Genomic DNA, 25,856 nt, shown 5'->3' with positions numbered 1-25,856 from the left:
TCTAGGTGTGACCTGGATTCTGTTCAGATATTCTCCAATCTCTTTTTAGTTGTTGGAGAAACAGACAGCATGAGCTACTCCTCAGATGATGTGATTCACCCCTGCCCAAACACCAGTGCTCAGAGAAAAGCTCAGGCTTGTTCACAGGAGCCCCAGAGCTCAGGGGAGTGGACCCCACACAGTCTGAAGTTTTCAGCATAGGAGCTGGAACAACATGAAGTCTTTTGTCCACTCTGAGTTGATTGGAAAGTCTACACATGGCTTCTTGTCTTGTTCTTGATTTGTTTTTTTTTTTTTTTTTTTTTTTTGAGACGGAGTCTCACTCTGTCACCTAGGCTGGAGTGCAGTGGCACCATCTCGGCTCACTGCAAGCTCCGCCTCCTGGGTTCACACCATTCTCCTGCCTCAGCCTCCTGAGTAGCTGGGACTACAGGCACCCACCACCATGCCCGGCTAATTTTTTGTATTTTTAGTAGAGATGGGGTTTCACCGTGTTAGCCAGGATGGTCTCGATCTCCTGACTTCGTGATCTGCCCGCCTTAGCCTCCCAAAGTGCTGGGATTACAGGCATGAGCCACCGCACCCAGCTGTTCTTGAGCATTTTATTTCCGGTAACATGGGATACAGGTGAACAGAAAGGACTACATAAAACAACTTAATTCAAAATGCAATTGTGCTACACACAAAGCAGAAATGGAGGTGAGGACAGAGGCAAGGTGATGTAATGGTTTGTGACACAGGGGATTTGAAGCCAAATCTGAGCTCAAACCCTGCAATGCCACCAGAACCCAAGTGACCATGCATATGCTTCAGTTTACTCATCTGCAAAATGAGAATGTCAATAACCCCTTCTTTGTCTATTTTATAAGGTTGAGGTGATGATCAAGTGAGATAGCATCATTGAAATCACTTTGCAAAATATTATATAGCTAGTAGTTATGACAGTTGTTATTAATGTGGAATGTGCACAAGAGAGTTGGAAATCTCAAAGAGCTGACCTATTACCATAGTCAAACCATTTTTTCTTGAAAATCTCAGATATAAAAGGTTAGGTGCATAATGGCAGATATCTTGCCCACAGGAACCCATTTTCATGAAAGAACAAAACTTTGAAGGATTCCTTCTTTTCCACCTGTATTCTACAAATAAAGATAGGAAGGAAGGCAAGGCTGTCTTGCTGGCTTCTCGGGTGGAGGACACTGGGCTGGAGCGGTGCCTACAACTTTGATCCTGGTGGGAGTCAGGAGCCTCTGGTGAGGCTTGTATATTTCACCCAAAGTGACAGGGACCTTGTTAGCCATTCTTGCATTGAGGAGCTTGATGGATTGAACTCCTGGGGAGAATGTGGCGGCTGTGATCTGCCATAAAGATGATGAATAACTTTTTTTTCTTAAATGATTACTGAAAACTCTACAGCTAGCCAAAGCTGACTTTCTCAAAGCCCCTGGAGGAGAGCTTTTATGAAGTGTCATTTAATTAATTAGGAGGTTATTGATTGCTGTCATGCATGGAGTACTGCACAAGGGCCAGGTGAGAAAAAGGGGTGGAGGACCACAGGCACAGAGAGGAAGACAGGGGTGGGCCTGGGCCTGGACTGCAGCCTGGATAAAAACCAGGCTTCTGAAAACACTCTAGATTGCCAGTTAGGGGCAAAGCAGTCACTGTTTACCAGAGATGGTTAAGAAGTGAAAGAGATGTTCTTATTTATAGCCTGATTTAGAAAATTCACTGTCATTTTGAGATAAAAAGAGAGGCAGTGTGCTGTGATGGGAGGTTTTCCTGGCTAAAAATTAAGGGAAAATAACCCTCTAGTAACCTATGGTGCAGGCTAAAGAGATGCTTAACTTCTTGGGTTTTAGCATCCTCATCTCTAAAATTATAGAACTGGACTAAATGATCTCCAGGATTCCAACTCAAATATGAGGGGTTTTCAAAAACTTCATGAAAAATGTGTATTAAGAAAACACTATCTCTTCTCATATCGGCGGGTCCAGGCCTGACAAACAGACAATGCCACTGCATGGAGTGGCTGCCGGGTCTCTGCTTCCTCAGCCACATCTCCATCACCCTGTTCATGGACCTGCAGGCGGTGCTGCCGTGCGAGCTCTACCCAGTAGAGTTTAGAAACCTGCTGAAGTGGTATGCTAAGGAGTTCAAAGACACGCTGCTACAGGAGCCACCAGCCTGGTTTAAGCCCTATCTGTTTTGCAAGCTTGGGTTTCAGGTGCCTTTCTTTCCCATTGCAACCTATGCCTTCCTCAAAGGAAGCTGCAAGTGGATTCGAACCCCTGCAAATCATCTACTCAGTTCACACCATGATGACTTTAATTCCATTATTCTCCACATTTCTGTTTGAGGATTTCTCCAAAGCCAGTGGTTTCAAAGGATAAAGACCTGAGACTGCATGAACGGTTAACCCCTGTATCTGTCTATGCCCCCTACTTACTCATCCCATTCATACTTTTAATTTTCATGTTGCAGAGCCCCTACTACAAGTATGAGGAGACAAGAAAAAAAAAATGAGAGAAACAACCACTGGCCCAGGGTAGAGATGCCTGCAGGGCGGTTGTTTGTTGGACACAATACAAGGAACACTGCTCAGAACCCACGTCTTCAGCAGCATTTGAAACACTGGCAGCAATGCACAAGAGCAAGATGGTGTCAGAAACCACATCAAGTCCTCACCTTTTTTTTTTTTTTTTAAGACTGTCTCACTCTGTTGCCAAGGCTGGAGTAAAGGGCAGTTGCATGATCTCGGCCCACCGCAACCTCTGCCTCCTGGGCTCAAACGATCTTCCCTAGCCACCCAAGTAGCTAGGACTACAGGCTTACACCACCAAGCGTGGCTAATTTTTTTTTAGTTTTTGTTTTTGTTTTGTGGAGATGGGGTTCCACCATGTTGCCCAGGTTGGTCTCGAATGCCTAGGCTCAAGTGATCCACCCACCTCAGTCTTCCTAAGTGCTGGGATTACAGACATGAGCCCCTGGGCCCAGCCCAAACCTTCACCTTCTAAGGGCACTGGGATGAACAGATTGACCAGCTTCAGAGTGGGTAAAGAGGTGTGGGCTGGGTTATAGGGAAGTGGTACCAAATACTTGACTATGTGCCTAAGTTCTACTGCAACATTACTAAAAGCAGGACCAAACCAGAAACTGCTAAAGAACTTGGCCTGCTTGACATGTTCATGAGTCACCTGACCCACAGCATATATGCTTATTATGACTAAACCCTCTATTCCTGATTCTCTAGAGTATATCACCTATCAGCAAAATGAACACTGGGATGTTTTCAGCCATTTTAAAATGTCAAAGTTTGCCTCTTTCATATTAATTCAAAACTATGTCATGTTTTCTTGTCCTCACCTCTAACCCAAGGAAAAAAGACAAAATACTATGCAAAGGAAGTTTAAACTTAGTTTTCCTTAAGGTTCAGCCCTACAGTGACTTTCAGTCAGAAATGGGTTAAACTGGAAAATGTTTTTGTTTCTGTTGTAAACAGATCATCCTAAGAGAAGGGTTTTTTTTGTTTGTTTGTTTGTTTTAAGTTACTTTGCTGGCCGGGCACAGTGGCTTATGCCTCTAATCCCAGCACTCTGGGAGGCCAAGATGGGTGGATCACCTGAGGTCAGGAGTTCAAGACTAGCCTGACCAACATGGTGAAACCCCGTCTCTACTAAAAAATACAAAAATTAGCTGGGCATGGTGGGAGGTGCCTGTAATCCCAGCTACTCGGGAGGCTGAAGCAGGAGAATCACTTGAACCCAGGAGGCAGAGGTTGCAGTGAACCTGCAGTGAACCAAGATCACACCATTGCACTCCAGCCTGGGTGACACAGCAAGACTCCGTCTCAAGAAAAAAAAAAAAAAAAAGTTACTTTATTTATTCTATGTCTAAATCTTAGTCCTCCTCATTTGTAGAGGCTACCTGACATAAGCATCTCAAGCCTGATCTGCAAGTGTGCTCCCTAGTGGCTAATTTCATCCTTATAATATAGTTCAATCATTCCCATCTTGTTCTCAGAAGAAGGGAAAGTAGGAGCAGCCAGGCATAACATAGCCACCATGTGCATATAGGGTCTCTTCACATTGGTACTTGGCATTCCATCAGCTTTCTCTAAGTTTGTACTCAAGTCCGACCTTAAGATGATGTTAGACAATAGGTCCCAGTCAGTTTCCTCTATTTTCACCCATTTTGCTCACAAGCCATATTGGTCTGACTCACGTGTCTGATCCAAATAAAGGCAGCTGCTGACCACTTAAAACAACAACAACAACAACACAACAAAACACTATGCATGGATTTAAAAAAAATTTTGGCACCCAAACTCATACTAAATTGTTATAATGTGTCTGAACGGGATCTAGTTTGAGGCACCAAGGAGGAGAAAATATCAGTTTGAAAAGAACCTCTATCAAAGCAACATGAATTTTGCTAAAATTGAAGAAAGAAGAAACCTCAAATTTATGGTGAAGCTTGGGTAAAAGAATGGTGGAATCACTGATGCTTTATGAAAAGTTTCTGGGGGCAAATCTCAAAAGAAATCAGCAGTTTACAAATGAGTAACTCATTTTAAGAAGAGATGATGTTGAAGATGAAGCCCGCAGCAATAGACCATCCTCAGCTATTTGCGAGGAAAAAATTCATCTTATTCATGCCCTAATTAAAGAAGACCAATAATTAACAGCACAAACAATAGCCAACACCATAGACGCCTCAGTTGGTTCAGCTTACACAATTCTGACTGGAAAATTAAGGTTGAGCAAGCTTTCCACTTGATGAGTGCCAACGTCATTGTGCCCAGGTCAGTTGCCAAGAAGAGCAGAGCTTTCAATGGAAATGTTAAACAAGTGGGATCAAGACCGTGAAGCATCTCTTCAAAGAATTGTCACAGGGGATAAAACATGGCTGTACCAGTACCATCCTGAAAAGAAAGCACAGTCAAAGCAATGGCTACCAAGAGGTAGAATGGTCCAGTCAGAGCAAAAGTGGACCAGTTTCTTGGGATACTCAGGCACTTTGATCATTGACTTTCTGGAGGGCCAAAGAATAACAACATCTGCTTAGAAAGAGAGTGCTTTGAAAAAGTTAGCCAAAGCTTTCACAGAAAACCCTCTGGGAAGCTCTACCAGAGAGTCCTTCTCCACCGTAACAATGCTTCTGCTGATTCCTTTCATCAAATAAAGGCAATTTTGTGAGAGCTTTCATGGGAAATCATTAGTCATCTTCCTTATAGTCCTGATTTGGCTCTTTCTGACTTCATTTTGTTTCCTAAAATTAGAAGAAGTATGTAAAGCATACCGGGTTTTCTTAATAATGTAAAATAATTACATTATTAATAATCATTACATTGTTAATAATAATTAATAATGTAAAAGACTACTGACATGATTAAATTCCCAGGAGCCTCCATTCTCTAGGAATGGGCTAAATAGCTGATATCATCACTTACAAAAAAAACTGTCTTGAACTTGATAGAGGCTGTGTTGAAAAATTGTTTATATCTTCAGTTTTATCTTTTAATTCCACTTTTCCACAAACTTTTTGAAGTTCCCTCATATTCTATTTTACTCTGAATTGCTCACAAGGGAATGGGATAAGGCAAAAAATAAAAAAAATCCCATTTTGTCTATGGCTTTCTCTGGCTGAGTTCCTCAAAGACGGAACATAGATAAATACTGGCATGAGTTCAACCATAACAATTATAGAGAAAAGAATAAAGTTGAACTCAAAATAGGCATCAGGGGGATGTACTGACATTGGCAAACCTTAAGTTGTGTGTTCTACAGTTTGGGGGCCCATCTTTTTCTTGAGCTGGTGAGCATCTCTGGTTATGGAAATCCAATTTGGGGCTTCCTGATCCTAGTGACATTAAACATTCCCATACCAAGAACACTAGGTTATGCCAGAGAGCTCTCATCCTGGTCGGTGAGGTGTTGTACAGAATGACTTCAGGGGCTTCAAGCTGAAAGATGAAACAACTTGGTATTTAAGATAAATGGGATTGGGTCTGAATCTTGGCTTTGCAACTTATTAGCTGTACAATTTTGAGCAAGTTGGTGTCTGTGAGCTTAATGGTACTAATGCATATCTGTGTGGGTTACTATAAGGATTTAAAAGAATGATGTATGTAAAAGTACAGTGTCTGGAAGAGAGTAGATTCAGTAAAATATTGCCTTTCCTTCTCCTTCCGTGCAAAACTGTAGAAAACAGGATATCCACCTGGTGAATGATGCCAGCCAGCAGAGAACAGTACACTGATGGATAACCTCATGCTACTTGTAAGGCCTCAATCAGCAGCATTAAGGACTAAAATAAACCTACTTGGTTTTAACAGCAATTAATGCATGGTTCATATTTGGCATCAGATTCAGAAGACTTAGTGAACAACAGTTTTCAAGAAAAAAACAACCTGAGGTTTTGGTGGACCGCAAGCTCAGCATGGGCCAACAGTGTGATAAGCTGCTCAAAAAAGTTACTGGAACTTTTACTAATGAATAGTAACTTATGGATCAAGGGAATGTGAGTGTATCATTGATTTCTGGTAGATTGTAGCCAATTCTGGCTGTCACGCACATTTAGGTACCACACTGATAAAACTGAAGTTTCCTAAGAGGATAACATCACAGAGAGAGTTCAGCACATCATACGTGTTGAAAAATAGTTATCGGATCCAAAAATACTGAGATTGGAGTACCATAAAATCCATGCCGTTTGCTAGTTCATATATAGCCTTTGTGCAAAAAAAGAGAAAAGCCGCTCTCCACAAGCAGGGGAAGCCCCATACGTGGTTTCCCACTCACACTACTCTGCACAGCCATATTCCCTTGTTCAATGCACAACTTACACAATTGTATGTGGCAACCCTGATAATAGCAAGACTTGAATTCTTGATGAGCTGCCTTGTGGAAGATGGTGTAGATTTTTTCTGTGTATCCATGCAGAGCAGAACCTGGGCGACTGGTGGGAAGGAGTTATAGAGAGATGGTGTTAGGCTTAAGAGAATTCCCTAATGATGATAGGCTAATGACTGTTGTAACTCTAGTGGAGGCCTGAACAAATCAAAAGAAAGAGTATGTTGCTCTGAAGAAAATTAGTCACAGATAAAGCAGATCCCTTAAATCCAGCAGTGGCACTGCCAGTCCCGCGAATGGGACAGAAGATTCTAGGCCAACAGAGTATCCCATCCCAATGGCAAGGCCATCCTAACGTGGAAATAGATGCCAGGAGCTGAGGTCAATGAATTCTGTATTCCCCGAGGCATTGGCCTGATTAAGCTTAACATGTGACAGTGATCAGATTGCGGTCGCCTGACCACTGAATGGGCCATCCTGTTGATGAACTTCTCTCCTCTGGTTCTAAGCTCTCAAGACACTTTTATTTTGATTTGACTCCACATGCGGGCTTACTAACAGGTGTAGTTTCTGGAACAACTATATTTCTGACTGTAAACGAATACAATTTCAGTCTCATTGTAATTTGGTGTCCCCTGAAACGTGACTGTTCGTACTACTGTAAGTCAATCATTTAGGATTCTGGTTATAGACATCAGCTTATTGGATGTAATTGCTTTTCAAACGAGGGTGATGTGAAAGCCTATGGCATATTAGAAAGAATCCTTCTTCCTCGGCTCACACCTGACTCACTCACCCTGTGATGGGAAACAGGCCACACATGCTGGTTCAGGAGCACAGGGATGAGGACAGCATCTGTGCACGCTGGGCAAAGGGACTGCATCTGAAAGGCCTTGTCTTCCAAAGCTGGCTGCTTTTTTTTCCTCTTTGCAATCTTCTGTTGTTACCCTGAGAACCCCTAACAAGTCAGTAATGGGATCCTTCATTGACTACAGTTAAGGCCTCTTTTAAGGCATCCTCTCTTGACTTAAATATTCATTCAATTCCTCTTTTCTTTTTCTTCACAATGAATTTCAGTTCTACTCTCAGACACATGCCCAGGCACTTTATCCTTCAATCAGTGCTTATTAGGTCACATTGGAGAAAGAGAAAGTGTCCAGCCCTGTAGGCCTCCTGACTTCCAGGTAGAAGGTGACTCTTCCCCACTATTCTCCAAAACACAACTGAGTCTACATAGCAGCCCCGAGAAGATTCCACTTCAACCCCTCGGAGAAACGCTGCAAAGACTCAGCCAATATGTGAATCCCAGTAGTAAATGCTAGGGGCTTATGGATTTCCTGGATAAACCTGCTTCCAGTTTCATCACTGTGTTTACTTCCCAGCAGCCTATGAGCAGCAGGGGTAGGCAAAGAGTGCAGTCACAAATAAGAGTCAGAAAGAGCAGGATGCAGTCCTGAACTGGAAAGGAGGGCTTCTCACCTCCTGTGGCTTCAGGATTGAACAGAAGAACCCAGCCAGTGGTACTTACAAAAGATTTATTCATGATAAAATATCAGTGCCTATACTGTGAAGATGCTACACATTTACAAGGAAGAAAATACTTGCCATCTGAGCTGAAATAGAAAAATACCCTGTCTGAGGTGGTGGCAGGGAATGATCATGGTTCTGGACTCCGCTGATAAGAACTGAGGCAGTTTCAGTCATGTGTGGGTCCTTGACTCTGGAAAATCACAAGTTCCCTTGGGCTATGGAATGCTGGCCCTAGGCTCCAGAAGAGTTTGTGGCTACAGAACTGGCGAAGGAGGTGCCAGGAGGAGACCTTTCATGTGCGTCCACCAAAGCAGGTAAGATTCTGGTGCAAGTCACTCAGGGTCATTGCAGCTACTCTTGCAGTAAGCTCCCAAAGAGTGTTCTGGCAAGAGCACAATGCCTGTCTAGGTGAGGACCAATGGCCTGTCCTCAGAAACCAGCAGAAAAAGACACTTGGAGCAAGGCACTTTTCAGAGCCTCTCCTACTTGGATGACCACAGCTCAATGAGGAGGTAAACATAATAAGATAACTAGCCAGGAAAGAGAGTTCCAGGGGCTCAGTAGCCTCTTCGCACCAGTGCATTTCTGTGAATTCTGGATTTAAAATATTTCTTAAACAGTTGATTGTCAGGAAATGAAGGGAATTCCTTGGAGGCCGGAAGTTGAAAAGAAAGCATGAAGGTATTTGTGCCCTGGCGTTGGCCTTTCCTCCTGCAGATCCCTGCTGTCTCAGAGCATCTATTTTATTTTTTATTTCTATTTATCATTTTTTTTGAGACAAGACTCTCACTCTGTTGCCCAGGCTGGAGTGTAGTGGCATGACCTCAGCTCACTGCAACCTCCACCTCCTGGGTTCAAGCGATTCTCCCACCTCAGCCTCCCAAATAGCTGGAAATACAGGCATACGCCACAACACCTGATTTTTGTATTCTTAGTAGAGACAGGGTTTCACCATGTTGCCCAGGCTGGTCTCGAACTCCCGATCTCAGGTGATCTGCCCCGCCTGGGCCTCCCAAAGTGCCAGGATTACAGGTGTGAGCCATGGTGCCCATCCTCAGAGCATCTATTTTAATAGGCACTGGAGCACCAGGGGACAGGAGACGAAGCCTAGCGCCTAATAGGTGACCCCTCATAAACCCAGGACCCTCAAAAAGACACCCAATCAGCAGGAGTGTCAGGTATCTATTGCCACAGCACTACTGTGTGGGAAACAACCACAGCTCCTCAGTGACATGCAAGACTAGCTGCTCCTTACTCACACATCTAGCCAGGCAGCCAGGTAGTTCTGCTGATCATGGCTGGGCTCACCTGCACCTGTGCAGGTCATCTGGCTATCCACTTGAACACTGATGGATGGAATGATGGGATGACTCTGTTCAGTTCCATGTTTCTTTCAGCCTCTGCCTGAAACTGGGGCAGGTCCCTCTCAGGGCAGTGGCAGAGGGCAAGAACAGCAAGTGGAGATGCCCTTGCTCTTCTTCAAGTCTCTGTTTGTACCATAGTGAGAAACATTCTATTGCTTAAAGAAAGTCACATGGCTGGGATGAACATCAGACGGGGAGGTCACTACAAAGTTTCAGGGCGTAGAGTATGTATATGGAAAGGTGTGAGGGGTTGATGAGCACCCCTCAAAATTCATGTCCACCTACAACCTCAGACCGCAACCTTATGTGGAAGCAGGATCTTTGCAGATATAATTAGTGAGGGATTGCTAGGTGAAATTATCCCAGATTTGGGGGAGGGAGAGGCTAAAGCCAATGACTGAGAAGAGGATTCAGAGAGACACATAGGGAAAAAAACGAGGCAGAGATAAGAGTGATGAAGTCACAAGCCTAAGGATGCCGAGAGCCACCAGGAGAGGCATCCACTAGAAGAGTCAAGGAAGGGTTCTCCCCTGAGTCTGTGGAGGGAGCACAGCTCTCCCAGTGCCTCGATTCAGAGTAGCAGCCTCCAGAACTGTAAGAAAATACATTTCTGTTGTTTTCACCCACCAGCTTTGTGATAATTTGTTGCCGCAGTTCCAGGAAAACTAATTCAGTAAGGATGAAGAACTGGGGCCCTGAATACAATCAATTGGCCACAGAGGGTAAACTTCAAAAACTAAGCAGAAACAATGGTTGGGATCAGGGGCTTTCCTAGCCTTGTACTTGGCTAGAACAAAAAATAAAATTTCCTCAGAGAATTTTTAACTACCAACTCGTCCTCCTACAAGTTAAGGGCTGAAATTCATGCAAACTCTGTTCACTATAACCCCCTCCACCCCCACCAAAGAAACGCCACAAAATCCAAACTCAAAGTTGAATTAAGTGGCCACAAATTAGAAACACCCCAGATGCCTCCCAGAAGCAAAGGAAAATTGTCTCTAGAGGGATGTATGTTAGACACAGGCCACAAAGAATTGCTATATGTAAGTTCTAAAGAACATACTTTCCCAACAGAAAAACACTCATTTTGCAAGACAACAACAATCAGCAGAAACATTCCAACTGCAGAGTCAGACAATAACATAGTTATAAGAAAAAGAAATATACAATTTAAATTGTGTTATGAACTGAATGTGTCCCCCAAAATTCATATCCTGAAGCCAGACCCACTAGTCCTTCAGAATATGACTGTATTTGTTTTTGTTGTGGCTTTTTGAGACAGAGTTTTGCTCTTGTCTCCCAGGCTGGAATGCAATGGCACAACCTCGGCTCACTACAACTTCCACCTCCCAGGTTCAAGTTATTGTCCTGCCTCAGCCTCCTGAATAGCTGGGATTACAGATGCCCGCCACCATGCCCAGCTAATTTTTGTATTTTTAGTAGAGATGGGGTTTCGCCATGTTGGGCAGGCTGGTCTCAAACTGTTGACCTCAGGTAATCCGCCCACCTCGGCTTCCCAAAGTGCTGGGATTACAGGCGTGAGCTACCACACCTGGCCAAAATATGACTGTATTTGGAGTCATCTTTAAAGAGATGATCAATGTAAAATGAGGCTGTTATGGTGGAATGTAATCCAATCTGACTGGTGTCTCTATAAGAATAGGAAATGTAGACTCACACAGACCCAGGGGATGCATGTGCACCAAGGAAAGACTGTGTGAGGACACAGAGAGCAGAAGATAATCTGCAAGCTGAGGAGAGAGAACTCAGGAGAAACCAACCCTGCCTCCACCTTGACCTTGAACTTCCAGCCTCCAGAACTCTGAGAAAATAAATGTCTAATATTTAAGTCCATAGTCTGTTGTATTTTGCTATGGCAGCTCTGGGAAACCAGTAGCAACATGTTTAAACAAATAAAAGTGGGGTTTGTAGGTGTGACTTATTAAGCAGGATATTATTAAAATCAACCCCTCATTTTTACTAGAAGAACCAAAAAATTCTGAAAATTAAAACCATCCTAATTAGAAACAAAATAAATAGCAGATTCCACTTAATCATAAACCTGGAGCTAGATCTAAAGAATACCAGAATATAGCACAGAGAGACAGAGAGACAAAAAATAGAAAAGACTTCGTGACATGAAGGTAGAATGAGGAAGTCTAACATGCATATGGTGAGAGTCATAGGGGAAGAGATAAGAAAGAATGAGGGATCTATAATTAATCATCCCTGGTTGACAGGGTGGCCCATCTCTCCTGGATGTTGCTAGAGTAGGCACGACACAGGTGGCAATGTTTGATATAGACCTGCCTCGTGACAAAGAAAGGACAGTAATGGAAGCAGAGGAAAAATATACCTAAAGATACAGAGGCTTGAGAAAGTAGAATATCTCCCGGATGCGAGGAGTCATGACAGTACTGTAGAGTGTGTGGGCATGTGGCACCTCTGTGGCCATCTGGGGACCAGGGATTTGGAGGCAGGCAGTGGCAAGTGGTCAGATGGAAGGGCTTTTCCTACCAACTATGAGACTCAGGCTGTGTCCTGTAAGTGATGGGAAGTCAATGGACACCTCTGAGCAAGGAAGTGACATGATCAGCTTTACATCTAGGAAGATAAAGCACCTAGAACAAACTCAATAAGTGCTTGTGGTTTGATCAATGTAGGCTGCTGATTACTGATCCCTTTGTACTTGGAAGGCTGTGGCTAGGATAAGCATAAGGCCTTCTTGATCCATCTTCTTCTGCAGAGAGAGGATTCCTGAGGGAGTCTCTGCCTTTGAGCACATTGGGGTTCAGGCTGGCAAATTAAAAACGATGACCTCAGGTGCTCTGGGTCTGCAAGGCACCTTTGTAAGTCGTTGCTCAATTCTTCCCAAGCTTTCCTTCCAAGACAGAAGCTTGGACTAGAGAAGCTCTGTTTCTCCCACCTAATGCCAGGTTCTGCCTGACTTGACTTTAGGACCACACTGTCCAATTCCAGGGCAGGCACAAAATGGCTCTCAGAATCCCTTATTCTCATTTTTCCAGGCAATTTTGGTCTCTTCTGGTTTGGTAATTTCCTCTCCTATTACTTGGCCTTTTGTTGGTGAAGTGGAGTTGGTAGGTGGACAGAACTAATATTTACTGAGTATGTGCAACTTGCTAGAGCCGTCAGAAGTCTCCAAAGTGCATCATCCCAACTGCTCACCTGGCAGCCTCAGAGCGTTCACATTATTATTCTCATTTTATGAAAAAGGTGGAGCTATTTGCTTACATTCCCGGCTGTAGGAAAGAGTGAGTCTGGGATTCCAACCCAAGTGAGCCAGTCTCAATTGCTCCCCACTGCTCCAGCCACCTTTCTGTGCTCATCTCTTCAGCAGTACCTAAAAAGCCAGTTACCACTGGCAAAATCGCATGCTGTGGGCAAGCTTCGTTCCCCGCAAGCTGCCTTCTTCCATCTTTCTGTCTGGTTAAAAGTGGATCCATGTCACCATCTCTCCCACATGTAGACACATTTGTGATGGATGCATCTTATCTTTTACTTTTTAATGACTAGCATTTATAATTTACTTCTATAACTGATCTTTGTTGCTTATTAAATGACACATCACTATTTTGGGGGACCTGGTAGCTGACACAAGCAAACAGCCCTGTGTGTGAGATCAGGACACTGCTGTGTTCTGCCCAGTTAAGCACATGTGTGGCCTCAACTGATTCCAAATCCAGCCCCAGATGTTCATTCGCTGGAGAGCAGTTTTCTGTAACTGTTCTTGCACCAAGGCTGCATTATTTGACTCTGGTATTTTTCCAAGTGAATAATTTGGACATCTTCTAGGTGCAATGTCTGGCTGAAATTATCTCCAGATATAGACTCCAAAACAGAGAGTCCTCCTCTAAAAATGAGCTGACAACAGGTGCCCACTTCTGTTGTGTCGTGTCTGAGAAAAGCATTTGTGTGAATACCACAGACCTTCCAAATCTGAGCCTCTGGGAGCAGTAGCCACCAATCAAGATGTGAACCCAATCCCTGGTCGTTCTTATTTAACCAGCCTAATGTTTAGGAAACACTTGGCAAGAGAAACAAAAGACAAAAGAAGAAAAAGGATGGAGGAAGGGAGGGTACAAACATATAGTTAATAGAAGAAATAAGTCCTAGTGTTCGACAGCACAGTAGGGTGACGATAGTTAATAATAATTTATTGTGTATTTCAAAATAACTAGAAGAGAGGATTTGAAATGTTCTAACACAAAGAAATAACAAATGTTTGAGGTAATGAAGCTCTTACTTACCCTGATGTGATCCTTACACATTGCGTGCATATTTCAAAATATCATATGTACCTCATAACAACATACAATTATTATGCATCAGTAAATAATAATGCAATTTTTTTAAATCAAATTTTTTAAAAAAACTGAAAAGAAGGAAGAATGGAAGGAGGGAAAGAAGGAGGGGAGGTTGGCAGGGAGAAAGAGGAACTCAGTTCAAGCCATCAGATCATCCCAAGCCTTGCTTGAGAAAATACATAATTCACCTCTTCTCTAGCCTCAGCACAGCAAAGAGCAAGGAGTGGGGGCACCATAAATATTTTTTTGACTGACAGGATAGGTCTTGACAAGAGAAGATGAGTTCATGTGGGGTTCAGCCTAGGGCTGGAAGGGGCCCTAGAGGAATGTGGCTCTCAAGGGGTTGATGCCTTCCCAAGGGTAAGTTTGGGAATCTGAGGAGGCATTATCATTTATCACAATGATGGGGGGGTGGTGATTACCAGCATTTAAGATAGGATGGAAGGCTAGAAACTCTGCAACATGTGGGGAAGTCTTCTCAAGGTGGAATTGTTCTGCACCCCACATGATATCTGAATGTTCTGTAGGTGAAAACCCTGCTTATAATTACCCAGGCCCAGAACTTCACTTCATTGCATGACACAAAACCATAATATGTTTTAAAATATGGTTTTAATATAGACTGTATTTTCCAGAAATGACTTCCTTGTAAATCAAGGAAAGACTGTGTTGCTCAGAAATTTACCAGGAGTTGTTTACCGTTTGGGAAAAGCATGTCATTGATAAGTGTGGTCTGTGCTATTTGAATCAATACAACCCATCTAGAACCGTCCACATTTTTTTCTCTTTCACTGTGACCTGAGATATAGTGACAACCTTTAAGTTCTACCTTATGGTACTTTCTACTATAAATATGCTGATCACGTATATATTGAAAACCTTACATTATTATAATCACTTTTTCCTTATTCTTCCTTTATATCACTCATAGTACATTATACTTTGCAAATTGTAAGTATAGACAGGTTGTTTTATTTTTGAATTTCAGTTTGGAATAATTATGGGGCATTGCAAAATATTTGCTATGATATGGTAAAAAGCCACTGATCAATACTCTCATATTCATCTTACATAATCTGAAGTCCAAAAAGGTAGAGACTTATTCAAGGTCAAGAAGTGAGAGGGCTAGAACAGAGAGGGTTAGAAGCCAAGCCTCCTCACTGCTGATTCAGTGGACTTGTCACAATGTCTCACCTCTCAAAGTGACCAAGAACACCTTTCCCATAGCTAGAACCCTCCTTGTGCCATGCTTCTGAGCAATGTCTGCCAAGGCAGGCACAGCATTGCATGAGACCTCTTCACCTTCTTCTAACTCATATCTTCTCTGATGGGGTTTGGCTTTGTCCCCACCCAAATCTCGTCTTGTGGTTCCCATAATCGCCACGTGTCATGGGGGGGCAGGACAGGTAGAGATCATTGAATCATGGGGGCAGTTTTCCACATCCTGTTCTCGTGACAGTTCTCATAAGATCTGATGGTTTTATAAGGGGCTTTCCCCTTCACTAGGCACTCATACTCTCTCCTGCCATCCTGTGAAGAGGTGCTTTCTGCCATGACTGTAAGTTTCCTGAGGCCTCCCCAGCCATGTGGAACTGTGAGTCAATTAAACCTCTCTCCTTTACTACTCAGTCTTGGGTATTTCTTCATAGCAGCATGAGAACAGACTAATACAGTAAACTGGTATCACAGAGAGTGGGGTGCTGCTATAAAGATACCTGAAAATGTGGAAGTGACTTTGGAACTTGGTAAGAGGCAGAGGTTGGAACAGTTTGGAGGGCTCAGAAAAAGACAGAAAGATGTGAGAAACTTTGAAACTTCTAGAGACTTGTTGAATGGCTTCAACCAAAATGCTCACAGTGATATGAACAGTGAAGTCCAGGCTGGTGTAGTCTCAGATGGAGATGGGGAACTTGTTGGGAACTGGAGTAAAGGTGACTCTTGATATGCAAAGAGACTGGCAGCATTTTGCACTGGCTCCAGAGATCTCTGGAACTTTGAACTTGAGAGATATGATTTAGAGTATCTGACAGAAGAAATTTCTAAATGGCAAGGCATTCAAGAGGAAGCAGAGCATAAAAGTTTGGGAAATTTGCAGCCTGATGATGTGACAGAAAAGAAAACCCAGTTTTCCGGGGAGAAATTCAAACTGGCTGCAGAAACTTGTATAAGTAATGAAGAACCAAATGTAATCACTAAGACAATGGGGAAAATGTCTCCAGGGCATGTCAGAGACTTTCATGGCAGCCCCTCCCATCACAAGCCTAGGAGGAATAAATGGTTTCCTGGACTGGGTCCAGAGCCCCCATGCCATGTGCAGCCTTGGGACTTGATGTCTTGTGTTCCAGCCACTCCAGCTGTGGCTAAAAGGGGCAAAGGTACAGCTCAGGCTGTTGCTTCAGAGGGTGCAAGCCCCAAGCCTTGCTGGCTTACACATGGTATTGGGCCTGCCAGTACACAGAAGTCAAGAATTGAGGTTTGGTAACCTCTGCCTAGATTTCAGAGGATGTGTGGAAATGCCTGGATGTCCAGGGAGAAGTTTGCTGCAGGGGTGGACCACTCATGGAGAACCTCTGCTAGGGCAATGCAAAAGGGAATGTGGGGTCAGAGCCTGTACACAGAGTTCTCACTGGGGCACTGCCTAGTGGAGCTGTGAGAAGAGGGCCACCGTCCTCCAGACCCCAGAAAGGTAGATTCACTGACAGCTTGCACTGTGCACCTGGAAAACCTGCAGACACTCAACATCAGCCTGTGGAAGCAGCCGGGAGGGAGGCTGTACCCTGAAAAGCCACAGGTGCAGAGCTGTCCAACGCCCTTGAGCCCATCTCTTGCATCAGCATAACCTGGATGTGAGACATGGAGTCAAAGGAGATCATTTTGGAACTTTAATGTTTAATATCTGCCCTTTTGGATTTTGGGCTTGTGTGGGGCCTGTAGCCCCTTTGTTTTGGCCAATTTCTCCAATTTGCAATGGAAACATTTACCCAATGTCTGTACCCCATCCTATCTTGGAAGTAACTAACTTGCTTTTAATTTTACAGGCTCATAGACAGAAGGGACTTGGCTTGTCTGAGATGAAACTTTGGACTTGGACTTTTGAGTTAATGATGGAATGAGTTAAGACTTTGGGGGACTGTTGGAAGGGCATGATTGTGTTTTGAATTGTGAGGACATGACATTTGGGAGGGGCAAGGGGTAGAATGATATGGTTTGGCTGTGTCCCCACCCAAATCTCATCCTGAATTGTAGTTCCCATAATCTCCAAGTGTTGTGGGAGGGACCAGGTGGAGATGATTGGATCATGGGGGCATTTTCCCCCATTCTGTTTTCATGAGAGTGAGTTAGTTCTCACGAGATCTAAAGGTTTTATAAGGGGCTTCCCCCTTCACTGGGCACTCATTCTCTCTCCTGCCACCCTGTGAAGAGGTGCCTTCCACATTGATTGTAAGTTTCCTGAGACCCCCCCAGCCATGTGAAACTGTGAGTCGATTAAACCTCTTTCTTTTATAAATTACCTAGTCTTCGGTATTTCTTCATAGCAGTGTGAAAACAGACTAATACATTCTCCTTTTTTTTCTTTCCCTGTCAGACCCACTTGGACAGGTTATCATCTTCTGATATCTAAGAGATAGGTGGAAACCCAACAGAGAGGATGGGTCCTCATTCTAGGCTTATTGATGGTGTATTAGCTTGCTAGGGTTGCTGTAACCAATGACTACAAACTGGGTGACTTAAAACTGCAGAAGTGTATTCTCTCTGAGTTCTGGAGGCCAGAAATGTGAAATCAAAGTGTTACCAGGACCATACTCCCTCCCTCTGCCCTAGGAAGAGCTCTAGGGCAGAGCCCTTCCTTGCCTTTTCCTGGTTCTGGTGGCTCTGGGGATTCCTTGGCTTGTGGCCGAATCACTCCCATCTCAGCCTCTGTCTTCACATGGCCTCTGCCCTGTGTATCTGTGTCTGTTTCTTCTTCACTGCTCCTATAAAGACTTGTCATTGCAGTTAGGTGTCACCCTAATCCAGGATAATCTCATCTCGAGACCTTTAACTTAATGACCCTTTTAACAAGACACAATCACAGGAGGTTCTCAAAGGACACATCTTCGGGAACCTAGATAAAGGTGTCACCAGTCAATACAGATGGTATTATCAAATAACAACTGCCTGACTATGTAAAGATTCAGACTCAGAATTTAGATTCCACATTTCCTAGCTCCTGAGTTGTGGATTCCAAAGTCAACTCAGTCATGGAAATGTTAGGTAGAAGTCACATAGAGGTGGGAAATCCATGAGTTTACCCAGTTCCACTCACTCCTCATGTTAGAAATGAGTATGCAGAAGTCCAGAGAAAAGAAGTGACTGACCCAAAGTCACTCAGATATTGGGGTCAGAGCCAGAACCCAGATCCAGCTTTCTGGGTTTACAAACTATGCCTTGCATAAAGCTTGTCCATAAGACAAAGCAAATCCTGTTTCCCGAACCCTCCTCACCAATAACCCTTGCCATATCACAAAAGAGAAGCTCCTATCACCCTGAGATTTGGGCACTAGCCCTTGGCCCTTCCCTGGGAAGTCACGGACCCACTGAGAGGCACAGAAAGGAAGCTTCTGCAGGTTCCTGGGGATTTACAAGATGCAGAAAACCAAGGCAAGCTATTTCTTTTTTGGTGGGGTTGAGGAGGACAGGATGTCATTCTGCCACCCACGCTGAAGTGCAGTGGTGCAATCACAGCTCACCATAGCCTCAACCTCCCTGGCTCCAAGCTATCCTCCTGCCTCAGCCTCCCACATTGATGAGACCACAGGCAGGTGCCACCACACCCAGCTAATTAATGTTTTTTGTTGTTTTTTTGTAGAGACATGGGTCTCACTATGTTGCCCAGTCTGGCCTCAAACTCTTGGGCTCAATCTATCCTCCCAGCTTGGCCTCCCAAAGCTCTGGCATTACTGGCTTGAGCCACTGCACCCAGCCCTAAGCTCTGTCTTGCCCTAGGCTGCCTTTCCCTTCACAGACACTGGTTCCATATTTACATTCCGTTTATGTTGCCTCTTGTTTATCTTGTTACCTAAGTGCTTGGCACAAAAGTAATTATTTTGTTGCAAAAGCCACCGCAGCAACCGGCAAAGTTTAAAAAAAAAAAAAAAGCCTTTGACTTCGCTGCAGAATTGTATAAATAACTACCCCAACAGAGACATGGGAAATTATGCTCACTCTCAGCCACCACCACCACTGTCAGAAGATTCCGAGGGTGACATCTTGCCATTGTTCAGAGGAAAAGATCATTTCTTAGCAAAGTGATTTTTGCAGATGCTCTCAATGCTGAATGCTCTCTCCCCACACACTCCCCTCCCCTCCTCCAAATGATCAGTACTGTATCAATTCACATTGCGCAGCATGCAAAGCAGATAGAAGGCAACTCCCTGCCGAGTCTCCATCCAGATAATTCTCTCTCTTTCATGCCAAAGCAAACAGTGGGGAGGAAAAAAAGGACATTTTTCCTTGGGGAAACAAAAACCACCTTCCTACCCAAATGAGGCATGGTGGGTTTGGAGGCTGTACCCAGGCCCACACGGGCAGGCCCATACTTTCCCCCTCTTGACACTTACTTACAAAGCTATTTTTAATTAGATAGACTTCATCTGACTAACAGCAAAATAGCAATTGCACTGTTTTTGGAGAAGAGGGAGAGGAAATGGAATGTGATCTGCTGGGAATTGAGAGGGGATAAGGGTATGTCTCTTCCTCCCTTGAGAGTAAGATTTAAAGGAGACTGTGGCCCTCGAATCCTTTTGATGACTGAACTGCAATGTCAGCTTCCCTGCTCCTCCCATTCCACGCAACACGCGCAGAAATTCTCGCACTGCTCTTTTCTCTCTGCCGTCTCTGTCTCCTCTCCTGTTCCTGCCTCTCTTCATATTCATCCCCCCGTGTCCTTCTTCCCACGTTTTCTCTTTTTGGGTCCTCTAGTTTCCTTACTCCTTCCTCTATCTCTGAGGTCAACTCCTCTGAGCCACCCAGTTTCCCCCCATGCCCACTGCACTGGTCACAGATGATTTCAAACCTCCTTTTCCCCCAGGAATAAACAGGGTGGGCTGTCCGGGGTCTTCAGAAGGAATGGAGCTGGCAGAGGCTGGGGTGGCGGGTGAGAAAGGCTTGGTGGATCTGGACTGCAGGACACCCCTTCGCAACTCTAGGCCCGGACCACTCCGCCCTTCCTTTTCTCATTAAGAGCAGAAACTCTTGAGCAGGGGCTTCCAAAAATGTCATTTGTCACCGTGATTGGGCACCAGGGTGGTGGCAGAGAGGGTGCCTTCTAGACAAGAGAACTGTTCTGTCTTTATAAGAGAGTTGAAAGAGAGAAAGGAAAAAAAGAAAGAAAAATTCCACATCGCATAAAATACGAGTAAGAGAATTTGCCCTTCTCAGCCCAGTTTCTTTCTGGTTGGTAGGCCGGAGGGGCATGGGGGAGGAGGCAGGGAGAGAATGGTAATTACCAGAGTTTCTCCATTTCCCCATTCCCTTGATGTCCCTCAGAGGTTCTTCATGGAGGGTGGACTGCTTGCTGCAGACATCTCCGTCCTGGAAATTTCTTTACCAGCAAGCCTTCATATCTGGACTCACCCTCAATCTGTGAAAGGGCTATGCTCAGATGTGGGGATGGGAGGCACATTTCATTGTACTGATACTGTGAGAAAACATTTTAAATCGTCCATTTTCAAGGCATGATAAATCTAAGTACCGGCAGCCAGCCAGCGGATGTGACAAGCCACACAGCTCATGCAGCTAGAAAGTCACGCTAAGTAAACAGAATGTAGAGGAGTGGTCAGCCCACAGAAGGGAAGAAAGTTTCATTATTGGGAAATCGAAACTTAAGTGGGGAAAGGGACCGGGGTATAACCTCATAAGGGGGATAATGAAACTTAGGCAATGTCCAGGCAGATTGTTACCCCATAGTACTCGACTAATGAGGAAGTGGGGGAGGGACTTGCCCGCTAGGAGATAAATTACCTGCTGTAACTGCCCTGGGTGTGCCTGCCTTCCAGACACCTGATCTTGCGAGACCGCCATCAAAAGTCTCACTTTGGCTATTCATCACGTCTCCACGTACATTCTTTGGGTTTGGACGGGTGCATGTGTTTCTCACAGTACCTAGAGTGGGCTTCAAGCCTCTAGGAAAACACGAGGTACCAGTTACCCAAATGTGGACATCTACCTGGACTATCTCAGAGTCCTAAGTCTACCCTGTCCCTGTCCCATCACTGCTCCCTCCTCTTCTCATCAACTTCAGACCCGTCTTATTCCTGTAAAGTCCCTGGGGGCTCCACCTAAAGATAGATGCTGACATTCACCTAACCATGCTGGTGATGAGGCCAGAGCCTGGAGTAAGGAAGTCTCTGGGCTTCAACTGGTGGCCTGCCTTACTGTGTGTCTCCTTGAACAAGTCCCAGCCTTGCTGAGATATAACGTCCCCTTGTTTAGGAAGAGACAATAAGTGAACTCTCCTCCCTCAGTGCATTGGCCTAATCAAGCATCCTCATCCCAAGTTTCATGGACACTGAAGAACACAGCCCCTTCAGGATAAAGGATTTCATCACTGAAAACAGCAGCACAGATGGATAGAAAAGGCTGCTTTGGGGCAGTTGAGTGCATGTGTTTGTGTGTGGAGAGAGGAGGGATGCAATGTCTTATGAAAAGAACTAAGAATCAATGAAAAAGGGAAAAAAAAGAATAGAAGAAACACAGCAAAACCAAGACATAACAACTTGAAAGTGAGAAATCTAAAAGCATCCGAAGAATGTGGTTTGATGTATAACTTACAGAGAATCCATGAAAAGAAAATGAACGGGGTCCCAGGGGATACGGGGAGATAATGATGCTCTCAAGCTGTCGCATGTGCCATTCTGCTGTCTGTTGCTGTGGCAAACGATTAAAGGTATCTGGGGATTAAAAAAACCTACAAAATCTGATTGCTCTGCCCTTCCACCAAAAAAGAAAATTCACGACCAAGAACTTCACTACCAAGAGCAGTACCTTTCCACTAATGAGGCAATATTGAGTAAAGCCATTTTCAACATTTATGATAGCTTCACTGAAAACGTGTAAACAGTGTGTTTATTTGGATAAATGAAAATGGTTAAAAATTTTAGGGTGCTGTAGTTTTGATCTGGGGCAGAGGAGGGTAATAACTACTTCCTACCATTCTTTTTTTTTTTTTTTGAGATGGAGTCTTGCTCTGTTGCCCAGGCTGGAGTGCAGTGGCGCAATCTCGGCTCACTGCAAGCTCCGCCTCCCGGGTTCACGCCATTCTCCTGCCTCAGCCTCTCCGAGTAGCTGGGACTACAGGCGCCCGCCACCATGCCCAGCTAATTTTTTGTATTTTTAGTAGAGACGGGGTTTCACTGTGGTCTCGATCTCCTGACCTCATGATCCACCCGCCTCGGCCTCCCAAAGTGCTGGGATTACAAGCGTGAGCCACCGCGCCCGGCCCCTACCATTCTTTTTATGGAAAATTGAAAAATCTCAGAGAGGATGCCTGATCCTTTTCCCCCTACCCAGTTCTAGCTCCCAGCCCCCTTGGCTCCCTAGAAGCCCGTGGTGAGCTGTGATCAGCATGGATGTCATCCAAGACGGAAAAATAGACCTGTCCAAAAAGGAACAGCAAAAACAACGACGACAAAACCCACTGTCGAAATTAATGTCTAGTGACGATGGACGAGGAGAGAAAGACTCTAGCTTCACACGCCGAAATGTGTTTTCCAGACCGGCTAAATGAAGCTCATGGTATTAAAGGCGTAAATCAACCTCCCAGCTGTCTAGGCTATACGTGGGCAGGTCTGCTTATGAAACAGATGCCATCCCAGAGCCAGATTTCCAAAGGAGGGTCATAAATGTCCTATCCTGAGGCTGGCTCCCCAGATGCCACCTGATTTGTGCACCGGCTGGTGGAGTTAAAGAGGTTGGGATGGCATGATTTTTGCCAGGCACATTCCACTACGTCACTGCCCCTCTTTGGAAGGTGAGACATCCCTTAGGGAAGAGAAAAAGCTAGACTCAGTCTGGATCCTGGGTGGGGCCCAGGGTGGTCTTCAGGTTGTCCTCCCTCTACCTCCAGCAAGTGTCACCCACCGCCAACCTCTGGCCCTAGGTCTCCAGTGGACTAGCTCATCTCAGACATTCTGGGCACCACCTGTCTGGATTCAGAGAATTCCACACCCCATGCATTGGTCGAGAGCATAGTTCCTGACTTAAAAATGGTCCACAGAGAAAGGCTGGAGACTCATCTCCCTTTGCTGTGCTAAGGCCACAAAAAAGCCACCTTAGGTGGTCAACACACAGCCTAGAAAATTGAAGCCCAGGGTTGCAGGCAGTAGTCATTATTTGTGAGAATCTGTATGCAACCATTTTCCTCTTGGGCCTCAGTTTCCCCAGCTATCTAATGGGTTGGGCAATACATGATTACTCAGGAGACCCTGTTCTGTTCCAAGATTCTTGGGAGTCATATCTATGCCATTTCAGCCACACTGTTATCTCCAAAGGAATTGAATGTCACAAATTGTTACATCGTAAGTCACACTCAAAACAGACATCAAAATAAATGCCTTCAATAGTCTCTCCCATTCCTCAGGATGCCTCATGCCATCATGACTCTGTTAAAGAGACTGGCCTGTGGCATCAGAAGTGATCCAGATTTGAAGCTATGCTTCTTACCAGCTGTGTGACCTTGAGCAAGATATCTGATTGGCCTCACTCACCTGATTTTAAAAATATGGTTGACATTTTTGACCTCTGAAGAGCACAGTGAAGAGTAGGTAAGGTGCATGGAAATACCTAGTTCTGAGCTATGCTGGCTTCTGCCCTTCTGCTTAGCGTTCTTTTTCCCAAGGAAGCTGTTCAAATAAGTCAGCCAGGAGAAGCCTGAGCACTGGGGTGAGGCAGGGGTCCAATCACCTATCCCTCAGCTGCATCACCTAGTATGAGGAGGGTCCAGGGTCAGGCCCTGCGGGGCGAGCAATGAGAACCTGTGCTGTCATAGGGCAGGCTGAAGAATCAGAACCTAGTGGGCTGGGGGGCCGGGGATGCATGGACCAGTCGGTAGAAACCAAAAGGAGAATTGTTGGATGCTCCCCATACACAATAAATAAGAGCTGACTAGGTGCAGTGGCTCACACCTGTAATCCCAGCACTTTGGGAGGCCGAGGTGAGAGGGCAGATCACATAAAGCCAGGAGTTCGAGACCAGCCTGGCCAACATGGTGAAACCCTGTCTCTACTAAAAATACAAAAATTAGCCAGGTGTGGTGGTGCATGCCTGTAATCCCAGCTACTCAAGAGGCTGAGGCGTGAGAATCGCTTGAACCTGGGAGGCAGAGGTTGCAGTAAGCCTGGGTGACAGAGGGACACTCTGTCTCAAAAAATAAATAAGAGCAGTTTGGCAGCATGGAGATGGGGCTACAGGTCTAACCCAGAAGGAACTAGTGACCTTCCAATCTGAGAATCACCTGCATTCACTCACTCTTTCACCATCCCTGACTAAGCCCCTCCCGTATCCCAGGATAAGGCAGTAAACAATAGGCCAAAATTATCTACCTTCAAGGAGCTAACCTTTTAGCAAGAGGATAATGATACAGTAAAGACGTAAGCTGCATAGCATCTCTGGTAGTGACAAGTACTGCAAAGCAAAGAACAGAGTAGCGTGACAGGGGCCAGGGGGTGCAGGGAGAACATCCTTTGGCCCACAGAGCTGTTTGAGGATTATTATCCCTGCGACAGGAAGTGGTCATCCTGGCATTCTGACCTCCTCCAAAAGCTGATGTAAAGAAGAAAGGGATAAAGGAGACTTGGCTTTTGTCCTAATGGAACCAAGGCAGAGGGTGGAGGTGAGCTGTGAATATTGGATGGGGATAGCTGGGACTGTCCTGAGCCACACTGAGGCTAGGACCACCTCTCTTTCCTGCCCATGGTGATGGGGATACTGCAGGAGGGGCCGTGTGATCCAGAAGGCAGGTAGAGCTCTAGACTTTCCTGGGCTCCTGACATTGCTCTCTTCTTTCAGTCACTTAGCGATCATTTTCTGTATTGTAGGCATTGTGGGAGCCACCAGATACAGGGCTGTTGAGAGGAACCACATTGCCTGGCACTGAGGCACCTCCCAGTTTAGAGGGGAAGATACTTCATTGCTTTCCATGCCAGGCGATAAGACTGAGGGGAGGGATTGGGACCAGCCAAGGGGAGACTGGATCTATCTGGTAGAGGACTGATCAAATCGGCCCAGATGAGTGGACAGCTGGGCAAAGTGGACATTCCAGGAGGAGGTGCACTGGCAAAGACACAGGTGGTGTCCAGGAAGCTGTGAGAGGTCAGCAGAGGATGATTGGATTTTACCTTGAAACAGGACTAAGGCTGGTCCAAGAGTACGCTTGTGCACCATGCATGTGAATTTTATTCAGAGGACAGAGGAGAAGAAGGGTTGGAACATGAGGGTTCACTTCCATTCCAAATCCCATTCTCTAGAAACATGAGCATCACCCTCTGTCTGTCCCAGTTTTCCAGGCAGCCCAGCACTAAGGCGTGCCCATGAAGTTAGGGGGTGAATGAACACAGAACCTCATTGCAGGCTGAAAGTAGGGAGTGGGTCCCCCAGCCCTGGACCTGGGCTACTGATTGAATCTTTCTGCTCTCAATCTGGTGGTTGGTGGACTTTATGGCGAAGCCCCTGGGATTTACGAATTCCTACCCCCACAATGTAATTACCACCAGCACAAATGAGGAAAGACTCTATAAACACTGCAATTT

The 25,856-nt window shown here is 45.0% G+C and overlaps 1 pseudogene; it reads left to right on the top strand.

Annotated features, from left to right (window-relative positions):
* Nucleotides 1–2,023: 2,023 nt before the first annotated feature.
* On the top strand, nucleotides 2,024–2,523 carry LOC100580165 (annotated as a pseudogene).
* Nucleotides 2,524–25,856: the final 23,333 nt, after the last annotated feature.

Source organism: Nomascus leucogenys, chromosome 8 (genome assembly GCF_006542625.1).
Source record: "Nomascus leucogenys isolate Asia chromosome 8, Asia_NLE_v1, whole genome shotgun sequence".
Classification (NCBI taxonomy): domain Eukaryota; kingdom Metazoa; phylum Chordata; class Mammalia; order Primates; family Hylobatidae; genus Nomascus; species Nomascus leucogenys.
Note: the sequence above shows the minus strand (reverse complement) of the source record. Positions and strands in the feature narration are given on the sequence as shown.